This window comes from Pagrus pagrus (genome assembly GCF_965226575.1).
Source record: "Pagrus pagrus genome assembly, chromosome: 1".
NCBI classification, from domain to species: domain Eukaryota; kingdom Metazoa; phylum Chordata; class Actinopteri; order Spariformes; family Sparidae; genus Pagrus; species Pagrus pagrus.
In genome coordinates, this window is record NC_140185.1 from 31,484,486 (window position 1) to 31,505,872 (window position 21,387).

Below are 21,387 nucleotides of genomic sequence, written 5' to 3' on the forward strand. Positions count from 1 at the left end.
CATATTTCCCTTGTGTAACGCAGCAGCAGCATTAAAATGTATCATTTATAACCGCATACTTTATAATTAAAACTTTTCAAGTCAAACAATAAAGTTTGGCAGCAGAACTTGGATTAAACCTGTTGACTGCCGGATTCACCACCTCAGGAGTTAGCTACGCGGTTACAGGCCATTATCGACTGATCATTAGAACCAGTTCAGCAACGTGGAAAATGGGATGTTCAGCGTTTGTAGCTACAGGTTTGTGAAGCAGATTGCATTAGCACTCGCTGAGAAGTAACAAAACTCAGAGGTTGCTTAATTAAAGGAAGCCGGCATATGTTCAGCGAGCGATTAAATATGAGAGGCATTAACATGTAGTATTTAAATAGAGTTTTGGCACTATGGTTTCTTTAACAGATGATTTAGCAAACAGCTGCTGGTTTTTTATGAGATGAGAAAAAGTTTCCATCACACTGCCAAGCCACTTTGTTAAGATGCTATTTTCTACGCCTCAGCGTGTTTGTCGCCTGTAAGTCTTGCTTGGCAGTGATGGGTAGTTAAAGAGTTGCTTCTCTGGTCAGGTTGGCTGACCTGAGAAGGAATTGTCAGCCTCTGGACTGCAACATAACTTTATAATCCGTCTCTATCTCATAATGCTGTGCACTGCAAATCTGTTTTACTGTTTGCCAAGTTCTTACCACACAAAGAAAAGATTAAGCAGCCTGTATACACCAGAGAGCTCTCTTAAAAAGTAAAGTTGAGGAGAATTTTTAAATTAAACAATTTTCATTGACCAAATAAGTTAATGAAAGATTTGGGTGTCAGAAGGGGATATCAATCAATTTGACTGCTCATCCTTTTTCAGATGCAGTACCCAAACTTTTTCAACTCACAGCACCACAAAAGACAGTAAACTTATTCAAGTTACCAATGTGGAACAAGCAGGATGGAGATGTAGCGGAGGAAATGCAAAGAGACAGTGTCAGATCAAGAAAAACGAAGTGCAGGGGAAAGTGTTTTCCAAGGCCTCGCCAAAGTGCACTACACCTTGAGTGACCTGACTGGCCAGCCTGCTGTCACTCCCAGTGCATCAAAGCCTGGTCAGTGGCCCCCACGCTTCTAGGTGTGTCGCTGTAGTTAACCCTCTAGCATCATTTCTGTAGGCTCCCCTCCACTGTAGTAGTATAAAGACCAGGTAAAGTGTAAGGTGGGGTGGCTCAGGTTGTTGGGTGGGTCATATGCAGAACATTCCCCCACATCAACAAGTGAAAAAAAATGTCTCTCTTGCCCCTCAGGGCTTCCGTATATTTGCCTAAACCTAACCAAGGTTATTTTTGGTCTTAAGCTAACCAAACTGTCTGTTAATAAATATTAACAATCCCAAACTAATACAGTAATATGTCTTTATATGTGAAATGTTCATCAGAAAGCTTTATTTTGAAAAACACTGCAAGAAGTTTTGGTGCCTAACTGTTAAGTACAGCGTCATAGTTTGAAGGCCACTGACCAAGCCGCTGCTTTTGAGGAATTGGGAGTGAGAACATGTTGGACTGGCATACTGGACCAAGCATGCATGCACATTTATCTCAGTGAGGACGTTAAGTTGCCGTTTTATTCCTCAGACATGTATTGGTCTGTACAGGAATTGGCCATTGCTAAAACACTCCTGTAGACCTTCACTTCTTGAACATGGTAACATTTTTTTTTTATCAGAGAATAACACCAATAAATTGGAATGCAGAAAAAATCCAAAAACAAACCTACAATGCTTAATCCAAACACAAAAGCCTGATTTCCAAGAAATGACCAACCTAGACTTTATTTCCAAATGGTATTACAAAACACAGTGGTCACAGTAATTCAAAGCAGGTCATTTTTTTCAGTAGCCATTATTAATCGTCAATGTTTCGTAACCCAATGAAAGTACGTAAATGACATTTGCTTGCTTTTATCCTCGACCAGACCCCAGCATGTGAGCCTCTGCAGCAGAGCGGCAGCTCATCCTTTCCTGATGTACCGTGATTGACTTACGACCACAGTAAAGGACAGTCATCACGGAGCCTTCTGGCTGCGCCCCAAACTGCCGGGGAGAACAGAGGAGGGGATGAATAGGTAGGATGCTGTGACAGATGGAGACCGGGGGTCAGACGCAGGACAGCAGTGGTGTGCTTCACTGAGTCTCACAGATATTGTATAATGATTCACAGAACCATGCAAGTGCTATGGCATGACAAGGACTGAATTGAAAGACTAGACACTAAAGCTTTACTCTGTTTTATTTTGAATATGTTTAAAGGAACACCTTGAAATTAAAAGTGCAATAAGTTAGGTGAGACCTGACCTCAGTGCTTACTTTGTCCGAAGAGGTCCAAATTCAACCAAATGACTCCAAACACCAATAATAAAACTCAGCATATTGTTGTATGAATGCTACAGAGCAACATTAGCATTAATTTGGAGTTACGTTTCACTCCTCCTGATGTGTGTGAGTCCAATTAATATTCATACTACTTTTAGCTCCGTTTTTGGTCTCCTCCATCTCCTAAAACGATCTCTGGCTCATTAAATAATTAATTTCCTCCACCAGTGGGTTGCTAACCTTGTTTGTAGGCAATTTGGTGCTGCAAGGTAATGTATCACAGGTTTATGGGAGCTTTTCTGCTGGATACATGGGTTATAGAGTGTGAATTTGATTCCAGTGCAACCAAAAATATGAGCTACAAGAGGCTCAAAACTCTGCTGAGCTGCAGAGCTTTTTTGCAGAGAGTTCTCTGTTGACTCACATGGTGAAAAACTCTAACATTACACATTTTGGATTTATGAATTGATCAATTGTTAATTAATTAATTGTCATTTAGCATTATAATTATGATTATGAAGCCTACTGAACCTTGGAAATCGAATAGGGGATGCAGTTTCAACATGACCAAGACCTTATTTATTTCTAACTAAAATTCACAAGTGTTTGTTTTTGTATCTGAAAAAATGGCAGTACAAAGACAATACGTGTGTGTATGGATTGTGTATCGTGAGTGCATATGTGTGCATTGAGCATCCACCTGTGCTGAAGCACCTCTCAGTAAGAGCCTGTCTGCTGCTGCTGCATCCAGACGGCTGCTTTGAGTGATTTTTATTAATTCTCTCTGTCAGCCCGGCTCATCCTGCTCACCATCCAGATGCAAGCCAACGATGTAGAGAGTCTTGTCACCTGCACCTTGCCAGGGTCTGAGGCGTCTGTCGGTTAAGCGAGATTGCCCTTGACTACATCAACAACGCTCCAGTCCTGATTACTTCAAGACGAGCCATAGAGTATTCTCTTTTTTATGTGCTTCACCAGAGGGAGAAGAAGAGAGACGTGTCTGTTCCCTGTTTATTGTTGACATTGGTATACCTGATTTTATCCTTTACAAACTGATGTTTTATCAGCCCAGCTCCATAGCTCTGGCTTATATGTCTGTTTAAATTTGTGTTATTGTAATTTTGATTGACTCGGAGTGACTGTCTGTTGGTGTCCCAGTGAGTAGAATTTTAAAATGATCCCTCAAAAATCAAATATTGGTAAATACATTGATAATCTTTTATATTTGCTTGTCCAAGTCCTTGTGTTTCTGGAGGCAGCATCAAACACTAGTGCTTCTCTGCCCTCAAGTTTTCCTGGAAATGAATGCCAACATATTGCCATCTGTGAAAATGATCAATGTCCGGAGCCAAATTCCTCATCTTTACCTCAGCCAAGGAGTTTATGTTTTCACCCCTGTCCGTTCGTTTGTTTGTTGGTTTGTCAGCAGGATTACACGAAAACTACTGAATGGATTTCCACAGGATGGGTCTCGGCCCAGAGTAGACCCCATTAACTTTTGGTGTGGATCCAGATAAAGGGACAGATCCAGGTTTTTGTTTTTTTTTTGCTAATTTGCATGGATCTTGATGAAAAAAAATCAGGCATATTTAGGTGGTTGGTATCTATGAGTGAGTAGAATTTTAATCAGATCCTAGATCCTGTGAGTTTAAATTATGGTTAAGCAGTTGAGGGTGGTTTAAAAGTTAGTGTGATACAGGGCTACCATGTTTGATATTGGATTAGGCTTGACTGATTCTAGTCAAACTATGTTTTTGTTATCATCGAACAATGTTTTTTACTTTGGGGGCTTGTGAAATCCCCCCATGATACTGCTAACAAGGAGGAGATGTTAGATTTAATGGAGAAAATAAGACAAAAAAAATCCTGAATCAGTGAATTTAGCAGGTTCAAGTGCGAGAGCCCTGTAGCGGCCATAGTAATAGAAGTAAGTTGATGGTATTGTAGTGCAGGGGAACAAGGCAAAGGTAGATAGATGCAACAACAAAACAACGGTAAAGGAGCATTGTTCTTTTCCTATTTCCAACTGACAGCCAATGCTGACCGTCGCTCCTTTATCTGAACTACATGACAAGAAAACTCCCCTAACCTTAACGAAGATGTCATTTAAAGCCAAACCACGGTGTTGAACTTTCTTTGCTACGGAGTCAAAGTGTTGAGTTTCTGTCACTTCAAGGGAGAAAGCAAGCTGCAATTAGGGGCAAAGTGATACATTTTTGGCTTTCTCTGAATGCTCCAGTGCTTTTTATATTGTGTTTTAGCCATAAGCAGTCAGTGGGTAAGTTCACAGGCTGATGCAGTATGCTGTGACAACAAGTGTGTGACGGCTCAGAGAAACTGATTTACAAACTTACCAAGAAAGCCAGTTTCTCTTATTTATCTCCAGACTGTCTCCTTTCTGCCTCTATCTCTGTACATTCACGGAGTCATGGAGCTCCAAATAACTAAATTTTCACTCAGGTTCAAACCTTTTTCAACCCGGGAGGACAAATCTTCACCTCAATTTTCGGCGCATGGACCGAATCTGCTTTTATTCATGTGGTTGGATTCCACCTCTAAATATAGTTTCTTGTTGTTAAATTCAGCTATGTGGCAGCACCTTATTTCATTATTTTTTTAGAATGACGCATATAAGTTTAGTTCTTTATCGTCATGAACACATTTTTATCTTGCCATTGATTATTTTTTACTCAGCCTAATTGTAGATCGGATCTGTATTAATTGCATTATGCCCTGAAATCAAGAAAACAAGAAACACTGTCACACTGTAGCACATGTGGTGGTAAGAAGTATGTGTCTTACATCATGGATCTACAAAGATTTGCACATTGACTCACATAAAATATTGAAAATGTAATAAAGATAATTGCCTTCTAAAGCACAGCAAATTGTTTGAAATCCCGTGTAGCAGTGGATGTTTTTCAAGGCACTTTGTATGCTGCCTTCTCACACATAGGAACACACACATTGCAATGATCACCGTTTGCCCGAGGGATGTGTCCAGTTATGTTTGCTCAGGCTTATACTACATGTCTGTGAGTGCGCTTCCGTGTGCATTTACGAGTGCATGTGTTTCCTTGCGTCCGTGGGTCGTGCTGTATCAAGCAGCAACCAGTTTTTTTCTGAGTGGTGAAGCTAATGCTGAAGTGCCTAGAGGTTTATTCAGACTGCTTTGATTAATGCATGTGAAATTGACTGCCGTGTTCTTTAGCCAACAACAGTAATTTTCCATTGGACTTTTAATCCATTTTCTGTACATTAGAAATTCAGTTATATTTTCTTCTATCTAATACCAACTAGTGTCTGTTTGCAGCAAAATGCCTTTTTCACAGAGGACATTTGGACATGTGACAGCAGGATAAGCACCGGTGTAAACAATATAATCAAAGATGCTGTTGTTGGCTAACTCAAATAGAATAGAGCCATGGGTAATCTTATCACACCCGTGCTTTTTCTACTATGAAACCTTAAAAAGGCCGATTCAGATCAATTATCACCTCTGTCTCTAAATGAGATGTTGCATTGCTTCAGTCTATCACTGTCAGCTGCGGTAGATGTCCCTTATTTGACCCTCCTGAGCTCCACCGAGGGCCCGCCTGGACCAAAGTCAGATTTTCTAATAAACAGCAAAATAGGCAATAGCCAATTTGGTCTCTCTGGCTGAGCTGCCCCACTGGAAGAAAAGTAATAATAATAATTGAGGCAGCCCAGAGCTGTAAAAAAAATAAATAACAAAAAATTAAAAAAGAAATGCTCTCGACCCACTGTCATGTGAAACTGTTGCGTTGTGTAAGGGCTCTGGGTAAGTCTTTTGAAGTTGTGGAAAGGAATACCAGGGAATGGTACAGCCAATCTTCACATATGTGCAGTAGCTAGTAAGCTGGCTAGCATATAGGCAGCAGGGTCAGGGTTATTTTTTCAGATTAGAGCAACAGACCCTCAAAATATCAGTGCACGCCCCTGCTTTATGGCAGAAAGAAAGTTCCAACAACCTTTAACAACCAATCTGTCAGTTTGTTGTGGCTCTACGACCAACACAGGTCAATGTATCATCATCACTCTGCAAACCATCAGCTGTGATCTGAGAGTGATTCACTGGACACTCATGATGACTGATCCTGCATCAGTTACTAAGTGAGGCCAACAAGCCATCAGCCTGTATGGCCTGGATACAGCCATTAGTGTAATATGATAAATAGGACAGAGATTAGGGAACACAATTTCCCTTTTCCAATGTGGCTGTGGGTCTCATTTGGAGATATGGCTAATCTTTACACGGCTCTCCATCTCCATCATGGTGCCTCTTCTGAAGCCCAGTGAGACCGTTCCTCTCCTCCTCCAATGACATCCCCATTAGAGCAATCCTGCTGATAAATGCCAGGCAGAACACAAAAAGGGTGGTTTCATTTCAACATGCTCCTCAGGCTGCACTCCAAGACAGGCCAAGCTTCTATTCACCCGCCCTTTAAATTATACCCTGTTTCTTCACACAGTCAACCAAGACCCACTGACTATGAATAATGCATCAGGGTAATCAGGACCTCTCAATGGATGCGCAGAGCATGGAAGGGATTGATAAATATGGCACAGATTTGGCTACTGCACGCTGTATGCTTAAAACATGACAGAAATTATTTAAATACAGTTGGAAGCTCTGAAACGGCTCACCGGGTCAAGTATATTAGGCAGGTTTTAAGAAATTCAAACTGGTTAATAAGAGCATCTTGAATGCAGCACAAGTCTTGATAAGGACACTTATAGACTTCCCTCAGATCGATAGCAAACAGTTTTCTGCCTTTGAATTATCTGCTACCCAGCAGGATGCAGATTGTCAAGAACATGGCCAAGCTTTTAATGTACACTAAATCTACACCATGACTACTGGAAGTTACAGTGCTGAAGAAAATGTATTGTTATCATCGGGGAGTGATCAATCAGGAGCGTTCAAGGGGTGCCAATGTCACGTCGGAGGTCTCCATACTGTGAAGATCGATCAGAGACAAAGCCCATTCTGCTGCCAGTGGCAGTGGGACAGTCTGTTATCAGTGCAGCTAGCACTTCAATTATAACAGTAGCAACAATCAGATCCAAGATAATGCCAGACATAAAAGAAAAGGGGCCTCAACAAAGAGCAGCAGTTCTTCTCTATTAGAAAATGTAGCCAGTGATACCTGCTGCCCATCAAATGATCTGGCTCTGGAACCATAACTGACCAGCCTGAAACCAACTGTAAGGAGCATCTCCTATAATAGCTGAGCTGAGCGATTATGTGTGAACACGTCTTTTTCCAAGAAACAAGTCAAGGCAGGCCATCTTCCCCCACTGCTAAAATCACATTTCAACAACAGAATCAACAGAAACATGAGCTTTTTTTCCCCCACATGCATTAAGAGCTGATAGCTAAAATTCACTAAGCAATACCATTGGACACAGGCTTCAATCTCCTTGGCTGGCCGGCACAGATAAGACCCGTTCTGACTTAACCATGCGATGTGTTTAAGGATGAAACAAACAAAGACCCCAAAAGTACTCAGAAACATGCTACAGACTTTGGTTCTGTCATGAAAAGTGTCCCAGAATGAAAAGGGTCAGAGTGTGAACTGTATATTGTAATTATAAAGCAATGTTTTATCGCACTGCCATGACAGTCTCAGTCTGGAGATATTCATCTGAACGTTTTGCATTCCTACAAAGAAAAATGGTCTAAAATATCTGGTCAGGTGTTTATACAATAATGAAGGAACCATTTCCAAAAGCAGTGGGCTATTTCAATATGAGATGAAGGAAAATGACAATTTGAAAATGTTGTTTCTTTTTTAAATTGGCTTTTCATTTTCTTGACAGTATCATCATTCGTAGCCTATAGTCGAGTAGTAAAATAGATCAATCTCCTGCCAAATAGTGCATCCTCTGTAGGGTGCAATAAGCTCACATCCCACATCATGTTGACAAACCGAGACAGTCTGTCTCCATGGCTACAGATATTACTTCCTCATTTGCAGCGGAGGACTCGTGTCAGAAAATTGACACACCATAAAGCAACGGGCTGTTGTCCCTCACAGAACAATTATGTATGACTGATGTAACAATGTTCCTACTACAAATAAGTATGTAATGGTGTCAATGGAAAGTATTATGACATTAGTACGTGTACGTAACATAAATCTTTTTGTATAAGAGCCTTGTTTGTTTCATAAGCACAGAATCATATTGCTGTTGAGCTCTGATTTCAGCCACAAGGAGCAACCTCCCAACCACTGTAGTACCAAAACCTGCAGTTCCTCAAATGGCCACTTGAAGCTGGCTCCAAAAGCATGTCAATCCTCATTAAACCTCATGTTAAAAACTTTAAATCAGAAATAAACATGTTTACAGCCTGGTACAGAAAACAATTTTGGTCTCTGTAGATAATTTCCACGTCCTGGACAACTGGGGAAAGACCCCGAGCTTCAGGAGGAATACGCGGAGTCGAGGAGATGAAAAGAGTCTGTACTTTCTTTTGCGTATTTACTGATGAGTTTGTGTTTGTACCGTCCTTTGTGTATTTGAGTTTTATGTGTTTTAGAGGCCCATCGAGAGACGGGCATTGCAAATTAGCTCAGGCTATAAATGCTGTGGTGTGTGGCATCAGTTTATGTGCCATACTTTTCCCTATATAAATACACATCACATAAATAAATAAATGAATGAATAAATGTGCAGTAACTCTCTTATTTGACTGCTGAATGGAACGTACTGCACAATAGCTAAGAGCTAACGAGCAACAGCAGGCACCAAGGGTTTGTTCATGTGTGTTTGTGTTCAGTTTCGCCTGTGCCCAAAGTTAGCACTCACCAGAGACTCCAGATCTTTCCGTTATCCTTCAGTGTCTTCTCTTTTTCCTATTTCTCACACAAATACCACAAGGTGAAACGTGCTTCCCTTTATATGTGAACACAGTTAGCCTCAAGCCTTACCTCACACGGTAGCTATGGCTAGTGACGAGTCTTCCTTCGGCTTGCATCAGCTCCAGCTCTAGGATGATGGTTTGATCTGTAACAAAGATCAAATCAAGATTAACACAGCGCTAAAACATTCACTACACAATCACAGTGGGGTGCTGCGCTTGAACAATGTAGTGGTGTCAGTCCAATAAGTCTTAGTGTGAGACAAGTTGAGCTCTGCTGACATTGCCAAATTCATTGTGGTGGGGGATGAACATGGCTCTCCGGCCAGCCCAGATGTTGTCGAGCTGGCCGCTCTCCCCAGCAGTCAGCTTTTTGCTCCTTACCCCCGAGAGGAAATCATGGTAGCTCAGCGTTGCACGCAGTCTGAAGAATAATTGGGTTTGACTGGACTTTTTAATCACCAAAGAAAACTCAGCTGGAAAGGTACCGTGACCAACAACACTGAGGATTTTTCCCTCTTTGGTTACAAAACAGTGTTGTCAGCAGCTTATCTGCTGTTTCTAGATCATGTCAGACTTTTCTTTAAAATGTAGCCACTAAAGCTGTATAATATACTCTATAACACATGATGCATTTTGCAAAAGTGAATGTCGAAGGAGAAACTGTGTTTTTAGGGAATAAATCCCGGTGAGTGAACGTTTAAAGTCCATATTTCAAACAAATGTTCTATGAAATTAAACTCCCTCCCTATAACTATCGCTGAAATAGTACAACATGACAAGACGTTCAACCAAGACTGTGATTTTTCCTGCAAGAGCAACAGCATTTGATCATTCATTGCTCGCTACTGTTTTTCCAATGAAATGAAACAAGCCGGTGCACTTGGTAAAACTTGAATGGTCCGTGTAAGAAAAAGTAGATCACATCCACAACCCGGAGCGTGATTCTCTGCAGTGGCGAGATTACAAAGGCGATAATAGACCACCCTACCCATCACATACACACACTCGCACAAAAGAGCATGGGACCAAAATGCAATTTCCATGCAAATTTTGAGCACACTTACAAAAACATTTCCATATTCAGTGTGATTGTGCCTCAAACTCTGTTTACTCTGCTTAACCTTTTGATTTATTTATACATTTTTATACTTTTTTCTCTCCCCGCTGCTCAATCTCTCTGTCTCTTCCTCATGTGTTGGCTTAATGCAGGTTTTGTGCATTGACCAGAATGTGCGGGCACGGGGCTGTTTTACCCTCCTGTTCTTGTCGCTTTATTTATTCATGTGACATCTTGTCCTTTTGCCTCATCCAGCTCAGTGCTTCGCAGGGATACAGATGCTTTAGATAGCAGACACATTTGGGTTGCTCAAGCACTGATCGTATGCCAGCCACTCAGACAACACCATTAATCTCTCTTATCAGCATCTCAGTGGGTGCTCTGGCCCCAGAATGGTATGTTCTGCATTGGGCTACCATTACTCAACGGATGCTAAATAAACCACATCGCTCCCTGTGATTTACCCTCAGTACTGAGGTGCAGGCCTTAGCCGGAGAGACAAAAAGGGCCATCGCTCTCCCAGTGGCATTGACCACTTTGTTATTGTTAGTTCCTTCAAAGTGTTCCTGGCCTCTTACACCAACGGCTTGACAATTTTGTAATTGCATTGTGTGATAAAAAGCTAATTAAGTTATGGAAGATCTCTTATCTGTTTTATTTTCCTGTGCGCTATCGAGGGAATGACCTTGATAAGATCTGTTGGAGGCGGCTGGCGTCTTTTCACTGGTGCCTCTGTGTTAATAGGGACAGTGATAACTACTGTGGATGGAGATGAGAAAGGGCTCCTTGATGACAGTAAGCTTAACACAAGATACAGAGATACAGGCCCCGATAAAAGGCAGGGAGTGCCTGAGGGAATCACCCACCAATAAAGTTCTGGTTCTTGTGATCCCATAAACAACTGATAAGACTCAGAAGCCTAATGAGTTGAATTATTTTACTGACACTTGGAAAATGCGGGTTGACTGGCGTCTTATGAAGCAAGACAATATGCTCACGCTTGCAAATTTGCACCATATGCGACGGAAAATGACTTTGTGAAGCCCCCGGTGGTTTACAGCAGGCCTTGAAGATGTGGTTACACTGAGAAACATTAAGCGGAGACAAGGCTGTGCACACAACCGGGTATTCTGCACTTCCACATGAAAGGTTAAAACATCTAAAGCAAACTCATCTCCGCTGGGCAGCAGTGCCCACTGTCACTCAAAAAGACATGCACACACACACACACACACACACTCCATTTCATTCAGACCGCATCTCTTTATTTACTGTACAGTGTGGTGATTCGCCAGGAGCCACACAGAGCTGATAACCAGTGATTGCGTATTAGGACAGATTAGGAATGTGCTGTCCGTGCAGAAAATATATCTTAGTCTGGGATTTATCGCGCCTGGTGGCTCGTTTATGGTGAAAAGCATGGCTAACTGAGCAAGCGTAGCCCCGGATATAAAACATCATTTATTTTAGTTAGGAATGCCCAGCTGGACATGTATGGCACAGGAATGGTACTAAATAGCTTTTTCATTCAGCCACACACACATCAGGGATCCTGTGCTCCACCTGAGGCAGTATGCAGGAAAGACCTTGCCAGTGGCCCTCTCTTCCATCTAGAGAGTAAAAGAAGTTGCATACCGCATTCTTATTAGATGGGGGCTATCATGATGCAGGTATTTTTTTTATTTAAAACCAAAACAAATGTCCATCAAGAAAGAGTTTCAAATCTGATATTGCTGCATAATGTTTCCAAACTAGCATTCTTCAAGGCCAGCTATCTTCACAAAGGATGATTTTGGCAATATTTTTGCAAGCGTAAACAACGCGGCTTTGTATTTTTATTCTTTTGGATGTGTTAAGAATGTATCTGGGGGAAAATTTGACAGTGCTCTCACCATGCATTACCTAAATGAACTGTTATCCCCAGCACTCACCCAGGCCTTGTTTGGTATTAAATAATTCAGGACATTCTCTGTTGCAGACTTCAGCTGCATGCACATCACGTCCGTGCTTGCTGTCTCCCCGTGTTTCAGAGGCGTAATATATTATATCGGCCCATGATGCAGTGGAGACTGTTGCACATACTGTATGTCGTATGTCAGCCGTACATTTACCTGCCCAAGGGTCTGGGGTTTAGATGATGGTGGGGAAACTGCTATGCTGCTGTATGTCATTCTCTGCACTATTCTCGGTGTTAAAAGCAGCAGGTGGTGTGGTAATGTGGTTAAAAGAACAGAATAAGATACTTAACCAAATAAAGGGAGAGAAGGAAAAAGTGGCCAATTAAAGTTAGCGGGAATTTACCTCAAGCTTTTTCTTAATGACTGACTCCATGGTCTTCTTTGTATTCATGCAGCAGGAGCTTTGCTCTCGTACAAAGCCGTCATCAGCGGGACGTGTCTTGAACACCTTCTCTTGCAGAATTTTTATTGGCCAACAGGCTAATTACTTCTTTGGCATGTGGCCTTTCCATTACAGGAAGATAAAATCAGAGCCGTGTTATCACTGCTACAAGATGACCTGCTGACAGGCGGTGTCAGAGACCCCGCTGGGATTGGTGTATTGATCAGGTGGGGGAGAACCCCATCACAGTGCAAATTGACTGTTTACATGTAAGTAGAGCTGGGGGGGTCCATTAAAAATGTATACTGTGTAACTAACAGAGGTGAGAAGAGAAAAGATTAACAGCAAAAGGATAAGGAAGAATAATCAAAGTACAAATTTGGTGCCATTCCTGCATGGTTGAAACATAATTGCATCTATGCCCATGTCATGCCAATATCTTAATTTCAGGTAGTATTCAATGGGGGAAACAGACATTGGATTTTACTTCTTGTGAGTATCGGGTGAAGAGAGCAGCATATTGATACTGCATGGAAAATATTGCCCTTGAATGACTTCCCTCAGCACTCTGGCATTTGTACTTGACAAACAGGCTCATTATTGGATGACTTAATGAAAGCCTTCCATTCAGAATAGATTTCTGTCGAAGACAAATGATGTACACGTGGCACCAAGAAATTAGAAGTCTGGAGAGGCAGAGCGTGGCTCTGTCAGCACCCACTCAATTGGACAAATTCCCGCATCCAGAAGGGGTAATGAGCCCCGATCACCGCGATGATTGTAATTATGACATTGTTTTGATCAATTAGTCCTCCGTATTAGACCGGTTTCAATAAGATGGATTTCACAGTCCCTTTGGGATTTGACCAAACCAGAAGTCAGGGAATTAAACAAGGCCTTGGCTGCTTCCAATTGAGTCCTATTTAGTTGTACTGTAATGTAAATACCAAAGAGTTGACCTTTTAAGATATAAGACGAAAGTCAACCGTGTGAAATAACTTTTATTTATTTAGTCACATCACAGAATAGCACTAACTACTGAATTCCATTCCCATCAGTCTGGAATAAGCCAGATACTACATCTGAAAAAAGTCATTAAATTTAGTACAGTGTGAAATTACCCTCAGTCATATCTGTATCTGACATGGAGGCATCTGCTTTTCCAGAGCTCAACCCAAACCAATTATATCCACATTATTTTTAATTCAGCAATTCCAATTCCGTTTCTTTTACAAGGTAAAAATCAGGAGGGCTTCACAACCAAAACACACAATTGGAGAGATAAAATAAACGACTTTCTGATCACCAAGTAAACCGGCGATGTCAGAGCAGTTTACCCTGATGTTGTACTCTGTAGCCTGAGTTCTTCCCACCATTATCTCTGTCCCTCTTTGCAAAATTGCCCTTGCTGTCTGTTAGAAAAAGGTACTTGAGTCAGCAGAAACCCATCATGCCCTGAGTTTTAACTTCACCTCGGTGGACCGCTGGATTTCAAGGATCCAGGTTTGACGAGCGCCCCATCTGTTTCTCTACCACTGGCTTGTATCCTTCTCCCCATAATAATGCTTGTGCATGAATGCGTTCTCTTGATACATAGCTTGACATCAAGGAGACGTCTGTTTTTAATATTCGCGATGACAATGAGTAATGCCAATACAGTCAGTCTATTCATTTCAGATTACACAAACAAAGAATAGAGTCCCCCATCTTACATTTGCCGGGTCAATAACAAAAGCACTAACGAAAGTGATAACTCACAAAATGAAAACCCTCTCTTTGGAACAGGCGTAAAAGAAGCTGCGGCTTAATTTAAAATTCAAATAAACAACTGCCACAACCTTTTCTTGTGTGAGACGAGAATTGTGGAGGACTTCAAGTGTCTTTCTCTCCATGCTTTGACAAGTACTGTAGGCTGCATGACTCATCGTGGCATGAAAGGTGCAATGTGTAAGATATGGCCAGAATTTTAGTTTAAAACATTCAAAATATTACACTATCAACAAGAGTGTGACGTCATGTCAAAAACGTCTCTGTATTGTGTTGCAGAAATGTCGACAGAAGTTAGCTTGCTAATCAGCTAGCCTGGCCAGTCCTGCCTTGTAATACCACTTTGTACCTTAAACGGGAAAAGTCCAATAGTCTATCCCCATCCCCATCTCTATCTAAAGATGTATGTGAGTTTGATACATTTCAGCTACACACAGCGGTTACTCTGGTGATATGCTGCCCCCAGTTTGTTTGGAGTGACCTTTGACACGTGGCCATTGCACCCTTTAAAATTCACTTGAAGTCCATTACTTGATTTAGTTATTTGCTTGTGTTTTTTGGCCACTAGGGGGCAGCAAAAGAACCTGTGTACACAATACAGACATATTACAGCGTTTTAAGTTGACATGGATAACTTGTTCCCAACACAACCAGCGGATTTTAGCGAGATCAGCATTCGTTTGGAGTTGCGATTTTAGTCTCCACAACTCCTGAGGGGAATATCTGGGTGTTAAGCTGCTACACACTCCATTATGTTCACCAGCTTGCGAACCTTGACTGCCTAGTTGTGGGCAGTGGGATTTAAGAGGTGTTTTTGCAGCTGAAAACAAGGCTATGAGAGCAGTGGGGCAAGTGCGGACCGGAAAACCTAAACAAGGAACTCAAATATGCTATTGAGCTGAAGGGAAGGCAAGTTATCATGTGAGCCATTGTAAAACAAACACATTGATTACAACAGTTTTAACTTTAAGCAGCTGCTGATGCCATCGAGTGATAGCTAACCACAACATGACAACAGATTAGAAAAACTTTTTAGTGAGGTCGCTCAAGATTTTGCACTTTTTAAACATATTAAGTAAAGCTTCTGCTTGTCTAAATACTGAACGAGTCTAATTGTGTTTTACCTTCAACAATTTGTTGATTAAGCAATAAAAATTGCTTTAGCTGAAGTTTTGCTGACAGGAACTTAACATTTGGTACTTTCTAAATGAGCTTATATATTTTATTTATCTGACTAATGCCCCCGCACATATTTATAAGATCCTTTTTCTCATAAAATTTTCTTATATATTGCTGTGGACCCAGCGAGTTAAAAAAAATTAATTTCTTTGTGAATAAAATTGCTTTGATGCCTGGAAGGTTCTACTTTTCCTTGAATTAAATATTTAAAGAGGCACTTCATCTTTAGAATATTCAAGGTGCGCTCTCAATGAGAAAAGGTTTACATGTATCCAAAATTATGTTGACAGCCTTTTTTTTTTTACATATTATACATGCATAATGTAAAACACACATGAACATGCATATACATGCCCTTAAGAAAACACCAGCAAACAAATGCACATTTTATGGTCGATTTTGGAGCAACAAAACTGTCCTGGAAAAACAGCATTAGTAACATAAGCACTCTGTGTACCTGAGGCGTCTACGCTATTGTGAATGCATGTATGTAAAGATAAGGATATCTCTTTAATTATCTTATTTGATTGTTATCTCCCGCAATATTTGCTTAAGGCAATATTACTTCATGACAATTCCCTTGAAATGACTTTCATGTACCTGTGGCCATTAAAACTGCACGAGAATTTGCATGCAATTACACACCAAATATTTCTAGGGAATACTGTGCAAAGAAAACATTCTTTATACTGTGTGCAACAGAAGTCACTCTGATATCTGTGGCTACTGATGAGATCAGTGGCATCAAAGTGAAGGTCAGGCGGCAGATGATCCCTCATGAAAATGCATGCCTACTCGGATTTTCAAATCTTTGTTTTCAGCGGTGGTGTAATGTTCATATATGTGTGGTGGTAGTGGTGGCACAAGTCAGTCACCTGGGCTAGAAACAGCAATGTGCACCACAAAGCACAACCAACGGTGTCGGCACAAGAGTGAGAGCTCGTCAACTTCTTAAGACAACCTCATCGTATTGATTGGGCATGCTTGATGACACTGAGTAAAGAGTCGGCTGATTCTGATCATCAGTGTCAAGTAATGGACCGCAGAAGGGAGAGAGGGAGTAGGGAGGCACAAAAGCTTTGTGTTAATGTGAATGCCCAATGCTTGCAATGCACAAAATACTTGAATTTAAAATAGAAAAGGATGGCATTCCCATTCCCAACGTATTTGCAAGGTAAATATACAGCACATACAGTGACATGAATGGGACGGATGAATAATGTGATCTACCAAGCTTTATAAAGAGCTTGGTACCGACTGTTAACATGCTCACATGGTTATAACTTTATAACTACCTCAAGTACAATATGTATATTACTGTTGCAGAGGTGGAGCTGTGAGTGTTTTATATACTGTTAGATAATTAAATAAAATAAATAAATAATTATTACTGCAAGTAATAATTATTTAATAATAATACAAGTAAAATCAAGATAATGTTTGCATTTTTTTAGAAATGTTTAATGTATGTGAATATCAGAATTGATTAATTAGTTGAATCTAAAGCAGTGCATCATATTGTTTTTGGGCGATATGAGTTTAGAATCTTAATATATAAAGGAATTAGTCACTATACCTGTCAGACGAATATAGTGGAGTTATAGTTACAATATTTCCCTTTGAATGTTTTGGAGTATGGCCTGAAATGGAAATACAAGAAGTACTTCAATGTTGCACTTAAGTACAGTACTTGAATAACTTGTCAAATGATATTAAATTAATGTGGGAAACATAATGATGGTTATTCTTGGTCCTACAGGAAAACCAGCCTTCAATGTAGTTTGGCAAATAGCAAAATAAATAAGTTGGCAATGAACTGCAGGGACACTTCTCAATGGGAGTGGAGCTTCCCACAGGAAAGCACACAGTGTCAGTTCAAGGATTTGGACGGCAGTGATTCATATCACAATAGCGTGCGTAGAAAAAGTTGTCTTTCTGTTCTCTGTGAGGAAGGTCAAATGCCCAAGAGCTGCTGATGTTAGACATGTTTTGGCCGTTGGCCTTTTGACCTGGCCTGGACAGGCAGGTCATGTAAGTACAAATCCAGGACAGCCTTGACACCAAAATCACATTGTACTGCTTGATTGCTACTGACGTGCCTCCTACTCTGCCTCTCATCCCACGTCGGCTGTCAAGTTCACAGCAAGTTACCAAAATATCAAACATGTGTTGCTGAGAAAAGGCCTTTGTTTTGTCAAAATCAAATGATGAGTGACATAAGCTTTAAAACGGTGAATTGTCTTTTAGATTACTGAAAAATGGTTGAACTTTGTTTCACTTAAGGACAAAAAAGATGCAGTGTTACTGGTCACCGATTTAACACACATAGGTTTTAAAAAGGATTAAACGAAGGCATGGTGAAGATTCTATGATTTACCCACGCTAGTGAGGAAATGGGACGCCGCCTTATTTTTTTATGCCACTGTGTTAGACATTGAGACGAATGGTTGCATTAAAAGATAAAAGAAAGTGAACAGTAACTGAATACAAAGGGGAACACGAGCGGGGCTCCAGAGATATGAACTATTATTCTTTTCATGACGCAAACATTGACAAGTGATACTATTCTGTGCCCTGCGCTCTTTCTCTCTCCTCTCTCTCTGGGGTTTTTCTCAGCACCGGAAATGCGTCAGAACTCCCTGTAATTTCAAGTACAGTATGTCTATTCAGTCAACGCTGCCTCTTACCACATGGTGTATAAGTATATCTGTGCTTTCAATCTCTATTCTGCAGCTCTTCAGAGGGAGAGCGAGCGAGCTTGTGTGTGCCACTATGTGTGTTTTATTATCGTTGTCCGCGGAGACTCTCTCTCATGACACATCTGAGGAGTGATTATGTCTGCTGGGATCTCACGTCTGTCAAAAGGATGGGAACAGACCTGATTGTGATCCGCCTCTTTTGTTCTTGACTGAGCAGCATGCAAACATCACATGCTGTTGCTCTGGCCTCACTTCTCTCCCCTGTAACTATCCCCCCCCCCCTTTTTTTTTTTTTTAGTTTCATTACAGTGCATCACAATAAACAAGTGGCTGTGTGCCCTATGCCTTCAATATGCCTGTATTGATCTGGACAGTAACTGTGTGCCTTTGTGTTGCTGCCGTCACCTTGAGTCATGCCTGGAGAGCGGCCAGACTACTTGTAGCCAATTTGCGTCACCCTAACAGCACACAGTGTTTTCTTAATAGGATTGTCACACTGCGAGTATAGGGTCCATCTAAACACAGTGCTTCTCCAAACTGCTGATTACTCTGAGAGAAGATCCAAGAAAGGCCTAATGCCTTCACTTATCAGTAGGGAAGTAGCATACTAGAGTGAAAAGCACTTATTAGTCTCCTCATTTGCCTGCATTTCCCTCACATGAGAGTAGACCATATGACACAATGAAAAATTCAGTTCCCCTGAGCAGAGCACATAAAATCTGAATATTTCTCAATCTGGGTCATCTACAACCAATGCAAGCTAGCTGGCACAGAAATATTCACATGCAAGAAAAATCCTGCAAATACACCAGTTGGTGATCAACAGTTATTGTGCTGCTATAGCAGGACACATAGGCATAAATTAATGCAATCTTGATGTTGACATGCCCTCACATCAGTTCTATAAACAGCAACCTATTTATTGAGGAGATGTCAATGTGGGATGCAGAAAATTGGATGTGACAACTGCATCCTCTCCAGATAGGAACAGCATTTGTCAAATTGAAATACAAAACTGTAAACAGCACATCTGTGCTTATCTGATTCCTTGTCCAGTAGCAAGGCACTAGTACACGTCAGACGGTAGAATGCATGCACACATGGGGGCAGAAAGCAAGATGGGAGTAGACACACTGCACTGTTCTGTTGAGGTATTTCTCTTGCTACACGGACAACAGATTAAACTCAGGGGTTTTACAGTATGTTATTGTAAAGGTTGTGTACATGTGCATTTAACATTTCTAGAGGCTTGACCTGGTCACATACGTTTCAATACGTTCAAATACTCCATTTCATATTTCTGCTGTCAAACATCTTCATCTGGCTGCTGCCCACAACACCCACAGTCTCTTTCTGGCCACAAGAAGTCTGAGAGAAACGGTTTTATTCAAGAGTCCCTAATTTGTGTGTCAGGTGACAGCATTTTATTAAGTTAAACATAAAGTAAGTACCTGAATAGTGAAAGTGTTGCTATATTTACATGGTAAATGGACTGGCCTTTATAAAGTGCTTTCTCAGTCTACTGACAGCTCAAAGTGCTCTACAATGCACGTCACATTCACCCATGCAAGGTGCCAACCTGCTCAACAGGACATTTGGAGTTCAGTATCTTGACCAATGGTACTTCTTTGATTGTGGTACTTCGACATGCAGACAGGGGGAATGACCCGCTCTACCTCCTGAGCCACAGCCGCCCCAAGTTAAGTGATTTAATAGCACAGTGTTTTGGTTTGATGCTACTTTGGAAACTTTACACAATAACTACGCTTTGAGTGCTAGATTTCGTCAGGACAAGTTCATTTGGGTGCTTCCTTTCAAGCTTGCTCTTCTGTGCTTTTCCTTTTTCTATACAATTTCTGAAGGGTAGTGTGCTTTGTCATTTTAAGAGAGACCCCTAAATCGCATACGTTTCTTTTAACTTTCAGTGCATACTGTAGCTGCTGCATAAAATTGGGATGTACTATTTTAACATAACATTGTGTGAACTTGAACTGATCCTTTTGCCACTGTGGGTCAGAGTAGCCAGCAAAATATGCTTTCTTGCATACTGCAAAATGGGACCGAATGCAGTAGAACATTACTGTTTTTGTGGCATACTGCATCTGGACATATGAAATATTAATCTTGCTTCCTTTCAGTTTGCACCAAAATTACACTATCTTCTCATAGCTTTATGTAAAGTTTTCTGCAGATATTATGTTAAGGCCAAAATTATCTCTTAGCTGTGCCACTAAAAACTCAGGGGCAAAGTAGTCAGGTACCAAGCTGCACTTAAAGCAATAAAAGTTTTGACCTTTAAATAACAGCTTCAAAATCATGCAAATGGTACAGTGTCTTGTAATAGGGCGAGTGGTGTCTCTGTCTCAGCCACTCCACCCCCCCACCACTTGTTTCTGCACTATGTAACTTCAGTGAGAGGGTAGGATCACAGCGTTACATACATGTTTACTTCAAGATCCAAGATACACTTGGTCAATTTTTACATAATGTTGCTTGAAACAAAATTTGACTAATTGTGGACAGTGGGGGAAAAAACATTCATCATTAAGATGCTGCTATTGTCGAATTGTTCTGTCATAAATGGGTGACTCAGAGGTCTGAACTCTTGCCTAACAGCAAGGAGTTTTCTTCCTGGCCCTAACAATTTCTGTCCCCTCCTTTTGTTCATGTTGTTTTTCTTCCCATAAAAATCAGAAAGACATTCAAGAGAGAGAGACTTTAAATTGCCTCTAACGACAAATGTCAGTGTCTGCCCATTTTTGCTAACACTGGCAACTTGTCCCCCGTCCAAGACCCTTCTAACCCTGAAATGGAATTTTTCAGAAATGTCCCATGAGAGTTACATGAAAGGCTGGAAGAAACAACATAACCTACTTGTTTTTGTGGATATTTGTCCATGTTGTTTTTCTCCCGCACATGTTCTGGAAGCAAAGTTCAATTGCTTCCCCTGTTAGTCATGATGTTCATCTCTAGGTGGTGACAGTTAGACTTCCATACATATGAATGTCAAAGTAAAAAAGTTAAACAGTCCCTGTGCATCACCATTATGGCATGTCTCCCCTACAGGGTTAGGACGTTGTAGGGCACAAGCAGGTTTCTGCACAGGCTGCAGGTA

The 21,387-nt window shown here is 41.0% G+C and overlaps 1 protein-coding gene across 3 annotated transcripts in view; it reads right to left on the reverse strand.

The window, feature by feature from the left end:
* LOC311260355 (lysyl oxidase homolog 1-like) overlaps positions 1-21,387 on the reverse strand; it is a 186,169-nt gene that overhangs the window by 42,214 nt on the left and 122,568 nt on the right. For all 3 annotated transcript variants that reach the window (XM_084358073.1, XM_084358071.1, XM_084358072.1), the window contains exon 2: positions 9,298-9,373. The gene's annotated coding sequence lies outside the window, so the exon portion shown is untranslated. The remainder of the gene's footprint in view (positions 1-9,297; positions 9,374-21,387) is intronic.